Source organism: Dendrobates tinctorius, unplaced genomic scaffold (genome assembly GCF_039654945.1).
Source record: "Dendrobates tinctorius isolate UK_male_01 unplaced genomic scaffold, ASM3965494v1 ptg000231l, whole genome shotgun sequence".
NCBI lineage: Eukaryota > Metazoa > Chordata > Amphibia > Anura > Dendrobatidae > Dendrobates > Dendrobates tinctorius.
This window is the reverse complement of record NW_027361898.1, coordinates 22,404,122-22,418,835: the sequence shown is the minus strand read 5'-3', so window position 1 is coordinate 22,418,835 and position 14,714 is coordinate 22,404,122.

Here is a 14,714-nt window from a genome sequence, read left to right as displayed (position 1 = left end):
ATCTTTTCAGCTGACGCAGGAAGAACATCCTCTGTTGTGCTTTTCTTATAACAGCATCCACATTTTTCCCCCATTTAAGATCATGAGAGATGATAACACCAAGGAATTTGGTCTCTGTGACCCTAAGAACCACTTCGTCATGGATGTAGATTGGAAGTATCTCATGTTGATCTTTCCTAAAATCCACAACCATCTCAGCAGTTTTTTTAGTGTTGAGTACAAGATTATTGGCTTTACACCAGTCACATATTCTTTCCACCTCACTCTGATACAAGTCTTCAGCATTTCCCCTGATGAGACCAATCAGTGTCATATCATCGGCAAATTTCAAGATTTTTACTGAGTCTGCTGAAGAGATGCAATCATTCGTATAGATAGAAAACAGTAACGGGGACAAAACACACCCCTGAGGTGCCCCGATGTTTGTGACCAAGGTGTCCGAAGTGAATGGTCCAACTTTTACACTCTGTATCCTGGCTGTCAGGAAGTTATAAATCCACAAGCATAAGTTGAGAGGGACTCCAAGAGCTACCATTTTCTTATGAAGTAAATTCGGATCAATGGTATTGAACGCTGAGCTAAAGTCCATGAAAAGAATCCGGACATATGAGTGCCGTTCATCTGTATGATCCAAAATGTACTTCAGTGCCAGATTGACAGTGTCGTTTGCCGAACGATTCTCCTTATAGGCAAACTGAAGCGGGTCCCATAGCTTCTGCGTGAATTTTATCAGGTGGGACATCATAATTCTTTCGAAGACTTTCATAGCTACAGATGTGAGTGCTACTGGTCTATAGTCGTTCAACTCAGAGGATCCCACTTTCTTGGGGACAGGGATAATTGTGGAATTTTTCCAACACTGAGGTACAATGCACTCTTTCAGTGACACATTGTATATATTTGTCAGTATAGGGGCAAGCTGGGTAGCACATACTTTCAGATACATTGGAGATACACCATCAGGACCAGGTGCCTTTTTGACCTTAAGTCCCTTCAGGATGCGTATCACCTCTGCCTCGGAGATCACTACTTGGGTGTTGCACAATGAATGATCTTTATATGAACAGACTGAGGAGCTTAGAGATGAATAGCCACTGTGTGTAGAGCTTGCCTCAAATCTGCAGTAGAATTCATTTAACTCTGCTGCCAGACTTCTGCTGGGGTTCACTATAGTGGGGTGGCTTTTATAAATTGGTGACCTCTCTTAATCCTCTCCATGCAGATCTAGTATCTTTTGATGAGAACCTTTCCTCCAGAATCTTTGCATACTCGTGTTTGGCTAACTTGATCTCTTTAGATAGCGAGTTCCTAAGTTTCTTGAATTCAGTAATATCGCCTGCTTTATAAGCCTCCTCTTTTCTCTTACGGATCAACCTGACTTTATTTGTAAACCACGGCTTGTTGTTTCCCCGAAAGTGGACAGATTTGGATGGAATAAACGTGTCTTCACAAAAACGGATATATGAGGACACTGCATCAACCCATTCATCCAGACCCGAGCATGTTTCCTGGAATACCTCCCAGTCCGTGCATTCAAAGCATGCTTGCAGTTGCAATTTTGCCTCCTCAGACCATGTCTTCTTTGTATAAACTGTAGGTTTGGATGTTTTCAACCTTTGCCTGTAGGCTGGAATTAAATGAATTAGACAATGATCTGAAAAGCCCACTGCTGCTCTCCTCACTGCCCTGTAGGCCCCTTTTAAGACAGTATAGCAGTGATCAAGCGTATTGTTCTCTCTCGTGAAGCAGTTTATATGTTGAGTAACTTTGAGGAGATCCAGGTTGAGTTTTCCTTTGTTAAAGTCCCCCATTACGATCACAAATGCTTCAGGAGATCCTTTCTCCCATTCTGATATTTTGCAAGCTAATTCACCAATAGCAGCTTTAACAGATGCTTGAGGGGGAATATATACTGCAACCAGAACCATAGATGAAAACTCTCTTGGAGCGTAAAATGGTCTACAATTGAGTGCAAGGTACACTAGATCTGGAGAGCAACCTTTTCCCAGTATGTTAACATCACAGCACCAGCTAGTGTTGATGTAGAGACATACCCCACCCCCCCTTTGTTTACCTGAAGCTACACAATCACGGTCAGCTCTGTAGATAACAAAACCAGGTAGATCCAGACTACAATCAGGGATGGTGTCATTCAACCAGGTCTCAGTAAAACAAAGAGCAGCTGAATTGGCCATATCAGATCTCATGTTACAAAGTAAGTTCAGTTCCTCCATTTTGTTAGATAAGGAACGGACATTATACTAACATTAACATTAACACTAACATTGACATTAACATTATACTAGCGCCAGGGTCTGGCTACTGATGGCAGAACAGCAGCAACTCTTACAGTGTATTCGGCAGCTTGAGGGCCGGCTGGCCACGACACCTCTCTTCAGCTTCTTGTTTTGACTCAGGGTGCGCTCTCGGTTAGTCAGTATGCCGTCCGTTTTCGGACACTGGCTTCGGAGTTGGAGTGGTCCAATAAAGCCCTCATCCCTGTGTTTTGGAGAGGTTTGGCGGAGCACGTTAAAGATGCTCTCTCCACTAGAGAGGTTCCTGCCAGTTTGGAAGAGCTGATTGCCATTTCCACCCGCATTGACCTCCGTTTTTCGGAGCGCGGTATGGAGCGTGCTCAATCCAAACGGAAGGTTACTCCGGCTCCCAATTTTTTTTGAGCCTCTGGAACTACCCGAGCCAGAGGTTCCACCCCCAGAGCCCATGGAGGTGTCTCTCGCTGTTCTCCAGGCGTGTCCGGCACAAGACTCCAGTCGCGGTCATATTTGTTAACACGCGGTGTCTCAGAACAACAGTGCCCCGCAACCGCCAAATTCTGTACCACCGGGTAAGACCCTTGTTCCTCCCCACCTTCGGCCGAAGGTTCTTGCCTGGGCACACACATCCAGGAGGGGTGGTCACTGTGGCTATATGCAGACCACAAAACTCCTGGCAGTGTCTTACTGGTGGCCGCGCAGGGCTCGGGATGTTAAAAAATATATTCGGGCCTGCGTCTTTTGTGCTCGGAATAACCTCCTTAAGCGAAGAGCGGAGATGCCTGCCGACACACGGTGGCGTTCCACTTTAACTTCCACTCCCGTTGTCTCCCAGGGGTGGCGATCTTGCCACCCCTGAGGCCTTCCACGTGTCCCGGGTCTCTCTGTTATCTACCGGGACATCAGACTTGCCTGCGGACGAGTCTGAGGCCTAAACCTCTTACGGGAACAAGTTGGTGGATCGTAAGGCTCAGGGAGGGGGGGCCCTAGGAGGGGGGGTAATGTTAGGAGTCGGATTTCTGCGTTTACTCAGCAGGGATCCAGATCCTCACATTCTGCACTCTTCTCCTATTTTTCCACTGCAGATGAGATTGCAGAGGAGATTGCCTTGCAGCAAATCTCTCCTGAGGCTAAGTCCTTCTGTCCTCTTACAGGGCATGCTCTTGGGACGATCTCCCATTGGAGATCGGGAATCATGTGCTCAGGTCCCGCTCCAGTTCTCATTGGTCCATCTCAGAGATCTGGAAGCGTGCAGAAGGTCCCATGTTGTGAGTTCATTTTCCCCTTCACTACTGAGGCCCGAGGAACTCCCTCTTCTGGTGAAGAAAGGTAGTGAGCCTGATTATCAAACACCTGAGTCTGATTATGATGACTGGCTGAGTGGAGTTGCTGACTGGATATAAGGCTGCCGACGCCCTTCTGCCCTGCGGGTGATTTCTCTGTGGGATCCTTGGAGACCAGTCTGAATTCCTGCTCCTCTAAAGCTAAGTTTTCTGCTCGGCTTTTTGCATTTGTGCTTAGACTTTGTTTTGCTTTGTTTTTCTGGATTTCTGCCATTCCCTGCTGGGGTGTGCTGAATTCCTTTAGCTCTGTCTTCTGAAAATACCTGAGTGCTGATTTAGTTTTTGAAGCCTAGCTGCTTCAGGGTCTTTTTCATATCAGCTTGTTGGCTTATGTCTTTGATAGGGTTTTGGCAGATTGCAGACAGCAACCTTCCTTTCCTGTTCTGTTTAGCTAGCTTGGGCCCCATCGTTTGTTCAGCCTATCTTTCTATCTGTGTGAGTGTTTTTTCATCTTGCTTCACCGTCATTATATGTTGGGGGCTGCCTTTTACTTTGGGGTCTGCTCTGGGGCAGTTTAGATTTCCTTTTCTGTCTTTAGGCTATTTAGCGCTCCGGCTGTGATCGAGGGGTCTAGGGCATCGTAGGAACCCCCCACGGCTACTGCTAGTTGTGTTGATAGGTTCAGGGGTCTGCAATCTGATAGTTGCCAACTTCTCTGGTTTTCTGGACGTAGCTTCTATTTTTGTGTCTGCCTCCTACGGTGACTCAATCATAACATAATCACCCGCCATACCGCAGATCCTGGGGTACTCAATAGCAGGAAAGAATTGTGTAAAAAAAAAAAAAAGTGTGTATATTTTTTCCTTTATATCTCTGAGGCCGTAGGGGGAATTTTTTTTTCTCTCAATGGAGATAAAGCAATTGTCTGATCGTGTGGAGCAGCTCGCTGCGGAAGTGCGGGGAATTTCCGACTACCTTGCTCATTCACATGCTGCTGAACCAAAGATTCCTACACCTGATGTATTTTTTGGGGATCGGTCTAAATTTTTGAATTTCAAAAATAATTGTAAATTATTTTTTGCCTTGAAGCCTAACTCGTCAGGGAGCTCCACGCAGCAGGTTAAAATTGTCATCTCTTTGCTGCGTGGCGATCCCCAGGATTGGGCGTTTTCTTTGAAACCAGATGATCCTATTCTGACTAATGTGAACGCATTTTTTCAGGCCTTGGGGTTGTTGTATGACGAACCTAATGCCATTGATCAGGCTGAAAAGACCCTGCTGGCATTGAACCAGGGTCGTGATTCTGCAGAATTGTACTGTCAAAAATTCCGAAAGTGGGCAGTACTTACTACCTGGAATGATAATGCCTTGGCTGCTCTCTTTCGGAAGGGGTTGTCAGAAGCCGTAAAAGATACTATGGTGGGATTTCCTGTTCCCTCTGGTCTTGACGATTCTATGTCATTAGCCATTCAGGTTGATCGGCGTTTGCGCGAACGCAAAGCTGCACGAGAGGTGTTGCCACCTGTTGAACAAATGTCTGAACCTATGCAATGTGATAGAGTTTTTTCCAGAGAGCAGCGTCAGGAGTTCAGAAGGCGTAATAAGTTGTGTTTTTTCTGTGGAGATGCCTCGCATATTATTTCTGTCTGTCCTAAACGAGAGAAACGCTTTGCACACACGTTTTCTGTTGGTGGTGTTCAACCTAAGTTTCTTCTGGCTATTACTCTGATCTGCTCCCTGTCCACATTTTCCGCCAAGGCTTTTGTGGATTCGGGAGCAGCCCTAAACCTAATGGATTTGGATTTTGCTAAACGTTGTGGATTTCCGATGACACCTCTGCAGACGCCTATCCCTTTGAGGGGGATTGATGCTACTCCTTTGGCTAAAAATAAACCTCAGTTTTGGACCCAGGTGGTAATGCGGGTCGCCCCAGACCATCAAGAAAATTGCAGATTTTTGGTGTTGCATAATCTGCATGATACTATTGTTCTGGGGTTTCCCTGGTTACAAATTCATAATCCAGTTTTGGATTGGAAATCTGTGTCTGTGGTGAGTTGGGGTTGTCGGTGTGCCTTTAGTGAGGCTCCGGTGTTTTCCACCTCTCCTCAGTCGCATGATGTTCCTGATTATTGGGCGGACTTTTATGATGTATTTAGTGAGAATGAGTCTGCGTCTCTGCCTCCTCATAGGAGTTATGACTGAGCAATTGAACTGAGCCCGGGGTGTAAATTTCCCAAGGGTCGGCTCTTCAATTTATCTGTACCCGAGCACGAGGCTATGCGATCCTATATTAAGGAGGCATTGGAGAAGGGTCATATTAGACCATCGTCACCCTTAGGTGCCGTTTTTTTTTTTGTAGCCAAAAAGGATGGATCATTAAGACCTTGTATTGATTATCGTGCCCTCAACAAAATTACTGTTAAATATCAGTATCCGTTACCCCTGATTTCTGATCTATTCTCCAGAGTTAAAGGTGCTTGCTGGTTTACCAAGCTTGACCTCAGGGGGGCGTATAATCTTATTCGCATTAAGCATGGGGATGAATGGAAGACGGCGTTTAATACTCCGGAGGGACATTTTGAGTACCTGGTGATGCCTTTTGGGCTCACTAATGCCCCTTCTGTCTTCCAGGGCTTCATGAACGATATTTTCCGAGATTTTGTCGATAAATTTTTGATTATCTATCTGGATGATATTTTGATCTTCTCCAAGGATTGGGATTCTCATGTGGAACATATTCGGACTGTGTTCCGGATCTTGAGGGAGAATTCCCTGTATGTCAAAGAATCTAAATGCCTTTTTGGAGTACAGAGGATTTCTTTTTTGGGATTTATTTTGTCCCCGTCAACTATTGAAATGGACCCGGCCAAGGTACAGGCCATTTACGATTGGGTTCAGCCCACTTCTTTGAAGGCCCTCCAGAAGTTTTTGGGTTTTGCTAATTTTTATCGGAAATTTATAGCAAAATTTTCTAGTATTGCCAAGCCATTGACTGATTTGACTAAGAAGGGTGCTGATGTGTTAAATTGGTCTCCGGAGGCTGTTTCTTCCTTTCAGGAGCTGAAGCGAAGATTCACCTCCGCCCCGGTTTTGCGGCAACCTGATGTCTCACTTCCGTTCCAGGTAGAGGTGGATGCTTCTGAGATTGGTGCAGGAGCTGTTTTGTCCCAAAAGGATCCTGTAACATCTAAAATGAATCCCTGTGCTTTCTTTTCCCGAAAGTTCTCTCCATCTGAACGTAACTATGATGTGGGGAATCGGGAACTGTTGGCCATGAAATGGGCATTTGAGGAGTGGAGACATTGGTTGGAGGGAGCTAAGCATCAAGTCGTGGCCTCACTGACCACAAGAATTTGATTTACCTAGAGTCGGCTAAGCGCTTGAACCCTAGACAGGCTAGGTGGGCCTTGTTTTTTACACGTTTTGATTTTGTGGTTTCTTTTCTTCCTGGAACTAAGAATGTCAAGGCAGACGCCCTCTCTAGGAGCTTCTTTGCTGATTCTCCTGTGGTGACCAAGCCTGCTACCATCTTAGGCGAAGGGATAGTTCTTTCTGCCATCTCGCCCGATTTGAGACGTGCTCTGGAAGAGTTCCAGGAGGACAAACCTGAGTGTTGTCCCAGTGGAAAGTTGTATGTTCCTGACCAGTGGAAGAAGAAAGTGATGTCTGAAGTTCATTGCTCTGCTTTGGCTGGTCATCCAGGTATTTTTGGTACTAGAGATCTGGTGAGTCGATCTTTTTGGTGGCCCTCCTTGTCTCGTGATGTCAGGAATTTTGTGCAGTCCTGTGGGACGTGCTCCCGGTCTAAATCGTGTTCTCGCTCTAGTGGGTTGTTGATGCCTTTGCCTGTCCCAAAGAGGCCATGGACCCATATTTCAATGGATTTCATCTCTGATATGCCTGTCTCTCAAAGGATGACTGTTATTTGGGTGATTTGTGATAGGTTCTCTAAGATGGTTCATCTTGTACCACTCCCTAAGTTGCCGTCTTCCTCTGAGTTGGTGCCCCTGTTTTTACAACAGGTGGTTCGCTTGCACGGGAGTCCTGAGAACATTGAATCTGACAGAGGAGTCCAGTTTGTGTCTACATTTTGGAGAATTTTCAGTTCCAAGCTGGGAATTCAGTTGTCCTTCTCCTCTGCTTTTCACCCTCAGACCAATGGGCCGACAGAGAGAACAAACCAGACCTTGGAGTCATATTTGAGATGTTTTATTTCTGCTGATCAGGATGATTGGGTTTCATTTTTGCCCTTGGCCGAATTTGCTTTAAATAATAGAGCTAGTTCTGCCACTTTGATGTCACCTTTTTTTTGTAACTTTGGGTTTCATCCTCGATTTTCTTCAGGGCAGGTGGAGCCCTCTGCCTGCCCAGGTGTTGACACTGTGGTGGAGAGAATGCACCAGATCTGGGACCAAGTGGTGGATAAGTTATCTCTTTCCCAGGAAAAGGCCCAGCAGTTTTCCAACCAACATAGGACCATTGGTCCCCAGTTTAAGGTTGGTGATATGGTGTGGTTATCATCAAAAAATATTGCTATGAAGGTGGCTTCTCCTAAGTTTAAGCCTAGATTTATTGGACCTTACAAGATTTTGGAGATTATTAATCCGGTCTCTTTTCGTTTGGCTCTTCCTGTCACATTTAAAATCCATAATGTGTTCCATAAATCTTTGTTGAAGAGGTTTGTTGAACCTGTTGTTCCGGGGGTGGCACCTCCAGACCCTGTATTGGTTGAAGGTAACATGGAATATGAGGTAGAGAAAGTACTGGATTCCCGTCTGGCTAGACGGAGACTCCAGTATTTGGTTAAGTGGAAGGGTTATGGTCAGGAGGATAATTCCTGGGTCTCTGCCTCTGATATTCATGCCAAAAGATTGGTGCGTGCCTTTCATCGGGCTCACCCTGATCGCCCTGGTGGCGTGGTTGAGGGTTCGGTGACCCCTCCTCAAGGGGGAGGTACTGTGAGTTCATTTTCCCCTTCACTACTGAGGCCCGAGGAACTCCCTCTTCTGGTGAAGAAAAGTAGTGAGCCTGATTATCAAACACCTGAGTCTGATTATGATGACTGGCTGAGTGGAGTTGCTGACTGGATATAAGGCTGCCGACGCCCTTCTACCCTGCGGGTGATTTCTCTGTGGGATCCTTGGAGACCAGTCTGAATTCCTGCTCCTCTAAAGCTAAGTTTTCTGCTCGGCTTTTTGCATTTGTGCTTAGACTTTGTTTTGCTTTGTTTTTCTGGATTTCTGCCATTCCCTGCTGGGGTGTGCTGAATTCCTTTAGCTCTGTCTTCTGAAAATACCTGAGTGCTGATTTAGTTTTTGAAGCCTAGCTGCTTCAGGATCTTTTTCATATCAGCTTGTTGGCTTATGTCTTTGATAGGGTTTTGGCAGATTGCAGACAGCAACCTTCCTTTCCTGTTCTGTTTAGCTAGCTTGGGCCCCATCGTTTGCTCAGCCTATCTTTCTATCTGTGTGAGTGTTTTTTCATCTTGCTTCACCGTCATTATATGTTGGGGGCTGCCTTTTACTTTGGGGTCTGCTATGGGGCAGTTTAGATTTCCTTTTCTGTCTTTAGGCTATTTAGCGCTGTGATCGAGGGGTCTAGGGCATCGTAGGAACCCCCCACGGCTACTGCTAGTTGTGTTGATAGGTTCAGGGGTCTGCAATCTGATAGTTGCCAACTTCTCTGGTTTTCTGGACGTAGCTTCTATTTTTGTGTCTGCCTCCTACGGTGACTCAATCGTAACAGTCCCGGCTGCTATAAAAGGCGCGCATGGCGGTTCCGCCATGCACTAGTATAGACTTACTCGCTGCTGTGTATATGAGGACGGATGCATGATTCTGGTGACTGACTCATTTGAAACCCCTTCCCTCTGATATTATGCATGTGGATAGGGACTGAGTTAGAATCAGCGCCAGCGCTCCTCTGCTGCAACATCCACAGCTGCTAGCATCCGACATTGCGCTTGTGCTTTGCCTTTGTCGTTTAGCGGCAGTGTCCACACCGCACAGCAGTAGCAGCCTCTTTTGCGTTTGCAGTTGCAACGCCATGGACACGGTAGGTCTAGACGGACGTAGTGTCGCCATCTTGGGCTACTCCTGTGACCGTATACCGTGTGTGCATTTTTTACTGACTACTGTGACTACAACAGGCTCAGTCATTTGTGTTTGCACTTTTTGGCATCTCTGTGAGTTAATTGAGATTGCTCTGCGCACCTGGGTGAAGTTTAACCCTGTGTGCATTTCCGCCATATTGCTCCTGCCACCACTTAGCAGCGGTTATATCACCTATTGCACGGTGGACTCCGAGCGGCGAACGCACTTTATTATTATTTTTATTTAGTGCGTTCCGCCGTTCCTAACACATCTCAGTACCAATGCTTTCTGGTTGATGTTTTGGTCACTTTGGAATGTTGGTTGTGCTTTCACACTCATGGTAGTATGAGACGGACTCTACAACCCACACAAGTGGCTCAGGTAGTACAGCTCATCCAGGATGGCACATCAATGCGAGCTGTGGCATGAAGGTTTGCTGTGTCTGTCAGTCTAGTGTTCAGAGGCTGGAGGTGCTACCAGGAGACAGGCCAGTACACCAGGAGACATGAAGGGGGTCGTAAGAGGGCAACAACCCAGTAGCAGGACTGCTACAATAGCCTATGTGCAAGGAGGAACAGGAGGAGCACTGCCCAAGCCCTGCAAAATTGCCTTCAGCAGGCCACAAACGTGCATGTGTCTGCAAAAACGGTTAGAAACTGACTCCATGAGGATGATCTGAGTGCCCGACGTCCACAAATGGGGGTTGTGCTCACAGCCCAACACCATGCGGCTCTCCAAAGAAATGCCACTCCACACAATTACTGACCCACTGCCAAACTGGTCATGCTGAAAGATGTTGCAGGCAGCAGATCGCTCTCCACGGTGTCTCCAGACTCTGTCACATGTGCTCAGTGTGAACCTGCCTTCATCTGTGAAGAGCACGGCGCCAGTGGCGAATTTGCCAAACCTGGTGTTCTGTGGCAAATGCCAAGCGTCCTGCATGGTGTTATAGTCCCTGTGTCTGCATGTCTCGTGGCTGTTCGCCAGCCGCAAAATATAAGGAGGTCGATGAGAGTGTGGGTACCTGCATGCGGAGTTCGGAACCAAAAAGGCAGCATCCTCTGTTACCATGGAGAAGCAAGCCACTCATTCATCAATAGAAAACAAAGACGGCGCAGGACCTTCCGGTCTGAGGACTTCATATCCGTCCTCCGGCGTTACCATGGAAAACATAAAGCTGCTTACAGGACCCAAACTGCTCTAATTATAGAGCAATATACAGGGACCTTTCTGAAAAATGACCTCACCTCAAAACAAGACATAGGCTGATAAATTTAACCCACTGTCTCCCTTAGTAGTCATGTATAATAAGAAAAAGAAAAAAGATTTCTTGTATTTCCATAATATATGAATAATATTAATCAAAGTTTTCCAATTTTAGAGGCCAGCGCATATTGGAGACAGAAACAATTCTTATAAAATATATATATATATATATATATATATATACACATACATATATACACACACACATACAGTCATATGTTAAAGTTTGGGCACCCCTACCTTACATAAATTTGATTGATGGGGGTTTTTATCTCTATGGCATATTGGATTATGCTTGTAAGGCATTGTATAGTAATATCTATGCATCATATGACTAATTCTATCATACAGTCATATGTTAAAGTTTGGGCACCCCTATTAATGTTAACCTTTTTTCTTTATAACAATTTTGGTTTTTGCAACAGCTATTTCAGTTTCATATATCTAATAACTGATGGACTCAGTTATATTTCTGGATTCAAATGAGGTTTATTGTACAAACAGAAAATGTGCAATCTGCATTTTAACAAAATTTGACCGGTGAAAAAGTATGGGCACCTCAACATAAAAGTGACATTAATATTTCGTAGATCCTCCTTTTGCAAAAATAACAGCCTCTAGTCGCTTCCTGTAGCTATTAATGAGTTCCTGGATGAAGGTATTTGTGACCATTCCTGTTTACAAAACAATTCCAGTTCAGTTAAGTTTGATGGTCGCCGAGCATGGACAGCCCGCTTCAAATCATCCCACAGATGTTCAATGATATTCAGGTCTGGGGACTGGGATGGCCATTCCAGAACATTGTAATTGTTCCTCTGCATGAATGCCTGAGTAGATTTGGAGCCGTGTTTTGGATCATTGTCTTGCTGAAATATCCATCCCCTGCGTAACTTCAACTTCGTCACTGATTCTTGCACATTATTGTCAAGAATCTGCTGATACTGAGTTGAATCCATGCGACCCTCAACTTTGCAGCGCTGGGGTCCTGGGTTCGAATCCCACCAAGGACAACATCTGCAAGGAGTTTGTATGTTCTCCCCGTGTTTGTGTGGGTTTCCTCCGGGTACTCCGGTTTCCTCCCACATTCCAAAGACATACTGAAAGGGAATTTAGATTGTGAGCCCCATCGGGGACAGTGATGATGTGTGCAAACTGTAAAGCGCTGCGGAATATGTTAGCGCTATATAAAAATAAAGATTTATTTATTTATTTATTTTAAACAAGATTCCCGGTGCCGGCATTGGCCACACAGCCCCAAAGCATGATGGAACCTCCACCAAATTTTACTGTGGGTAGCAAGTGTTTTTCTTGGAATGCTGTGTTTTTTAGCCTCCATGCATAACGCCTTTTTGTAATGCCAAACAACTCAATCTTTGTTTCTCTGTTTGTGGCGTGCTTGCAGAAACGGCTTCTTTCGCATCACTCTCCCATACAGCTTCTCCTTGTGCAAAGTGCGCTGTATTGTTGACCGATGCACAGTGACACCATCTGCAGCAAGATGATGCTGCAGGTCTTTGGAGGTGGTCTGTGGACTGTCCTTACCATTCTTCTTCTCTGCCTTTCTGATATTTTTCTTGGCCTGCCACTTCTGGGCTTAACAAGAACTGTACCTGTGTTCTTCCATTTCCTTACTATGTTCCTCACAGTGGAAACGGATAGGATAAATCTCTGAGACAACTTTTTGTATCCTTCCCCTGAAAAGTTATGTTGAATAATCTTTGTTTTCAGATCATTTGAGAGTTGTTTTGAGGCGCCCATGATGCCACTCTTCATAGGAGAATCAAATAGGAGAACTACTTGCAAGTGGCCACCTTAAATACCGTTTCTCATGATTTGATACACCTGGCTATGAAGTTCAAAGCTCAATGAGGTTACAAAACCAATTTAGTGCTTCAGGAAGTCAGTAAAAAGTAGTTAGGAGTGTTCAAATCAAGAAAATGATAAGGGTGCCCATACTTTTGCACCGGTCAAATTTTGTTAAAATGCAGATTGCACATTTTCTGTTAGTACAATAAACCTCATTTGAATCCAGAAATATAACTGAGTCCATCAGTTATTAGATATATGAAACTGAAATAGCTGTTGCAAAAACCAAAATTGTTATAAAGAAAAAAGGTTAACATTAATAGGGGTGCCCAAACTTTAACATATGACTGTATGATAGAATTAGTCATATGATGCATAGATATTACTATACAATGCCTTACAAGCATAATCCAATATGCCATAGAGATAAAAAACCACATCAATCAAATTTATGTAAGGTACATTAACCAATCCAGAACAGTTTTTTCATATAAAACAGGCATATGACATGCATTCATTCATACCACCAGGGGAGAGGGACTGCAGCCTAAAAATCCACTCACACTCCTGTCTCAAAATAATATTGTCCAAATGTCCTCCCCTCGTTCTTGGTTTGATTAATTCAATCATAGTGAAGGTGATGTCGCTCGTGCGGCCCTGATACACCGCATTCATATGTCTGGCAACCGGGGTATCTCGCTTATTTTTGATATCCCCCAGGTGCTCCCCCACTCTCACCATCAATTCTCTTGTGGTCTTACCCACATAATACAAGAGACAAGTGCATGTAGCTTTATAAACCAAGCCTGTTGATCTACAATTTCCAAAGTCCCTAATGCAGAAGGATTTCCCACTATACGAACTTGTGAAGATTTTGCAGTGCAACATATTTTTACATCTGGAACAATTTCTGCATTTAAAAAAGCCCAGGGGCTTCCTATCCAACCAAGTACCCGCCCCACCTTGGCCTTTGATAAAGGCTGTGAACAAGCCTGTCTCCTACAGACCTTCCCTTTCTATAGGCGATACTCGGTTTTGGTGCAACAAGACCCCTCAGGTTAAGATCGGTCAATAGAATGCCCCAATGTTTTTTGAGAAAATGATAGACCCTATCTGCTTGACCATCATAGGTCCCAAAGAGTCTAACTATCTTGTCATTAGCTGGATTCGAAGCCCTTTCTTCTGAAGCAGGGAGGGTCTATCCGCTATAAATGCTTCATGCTGTGGCCCAGTCAACATCCGAGGGGGGTATCCTCTCATCCTAACCCCGTTATATAAATCCTTTGCCTGCCTCCTATAGGTGCTTAACTCAGAACAGTTCTTCCGAATCCTAAGGAACTGTCCCTTAGGTATTCCCTTTTTCAATGGCTCTGGATGATGGCTTGTCCATCTCAATAGGTTGTTTGTTGCAGTTGGCTTTCTGCATGTACATGTGCTGATACCCCCCCCCCAATCAGCCTTCTTGGAAATAGTCAAGTCAAGAAAATTAATGCTGGTAGTATGGCACTCAGATGTAAGCCTTAGTCCCACCCTATTGACATTGATGCATTCAATGAAGCGGAAAAACTTATAAGAACTGTTTCTGTCTCCAATATGCACTGGACTCCTCAGGATTCCATCGGTGGCACCAACAACAGCGGCACGTGACGTCTCAGTAAGGTCTGTAACAGGCAGGGATCCAACGGTGGCACCGACAACAGGGCCACAGGACATCTCAAAGTTTCTGGGAGGCAGGAAGACTTCCCGTGCTCAAAGTATATAGCATGGTACTGAGTCTAGTGTGGGGGAACTGCCTGAACAGGACTTCGCTCCGCGGTGTACACAAGTCCTTGATAGCAAGGCTCTATCCTAGTCGTCTGTATCCCTCTCTGTGCGTCGCACTCACAGTGCAGTCTCTGCCTTCACTAGGGTCACCTCCTAGCATGGAGGGTAGCAGGGAGCTGACAGTCGGTCATCCAAACGGTGGACCTGTATGCAGGGGTCTGTCAAGTATG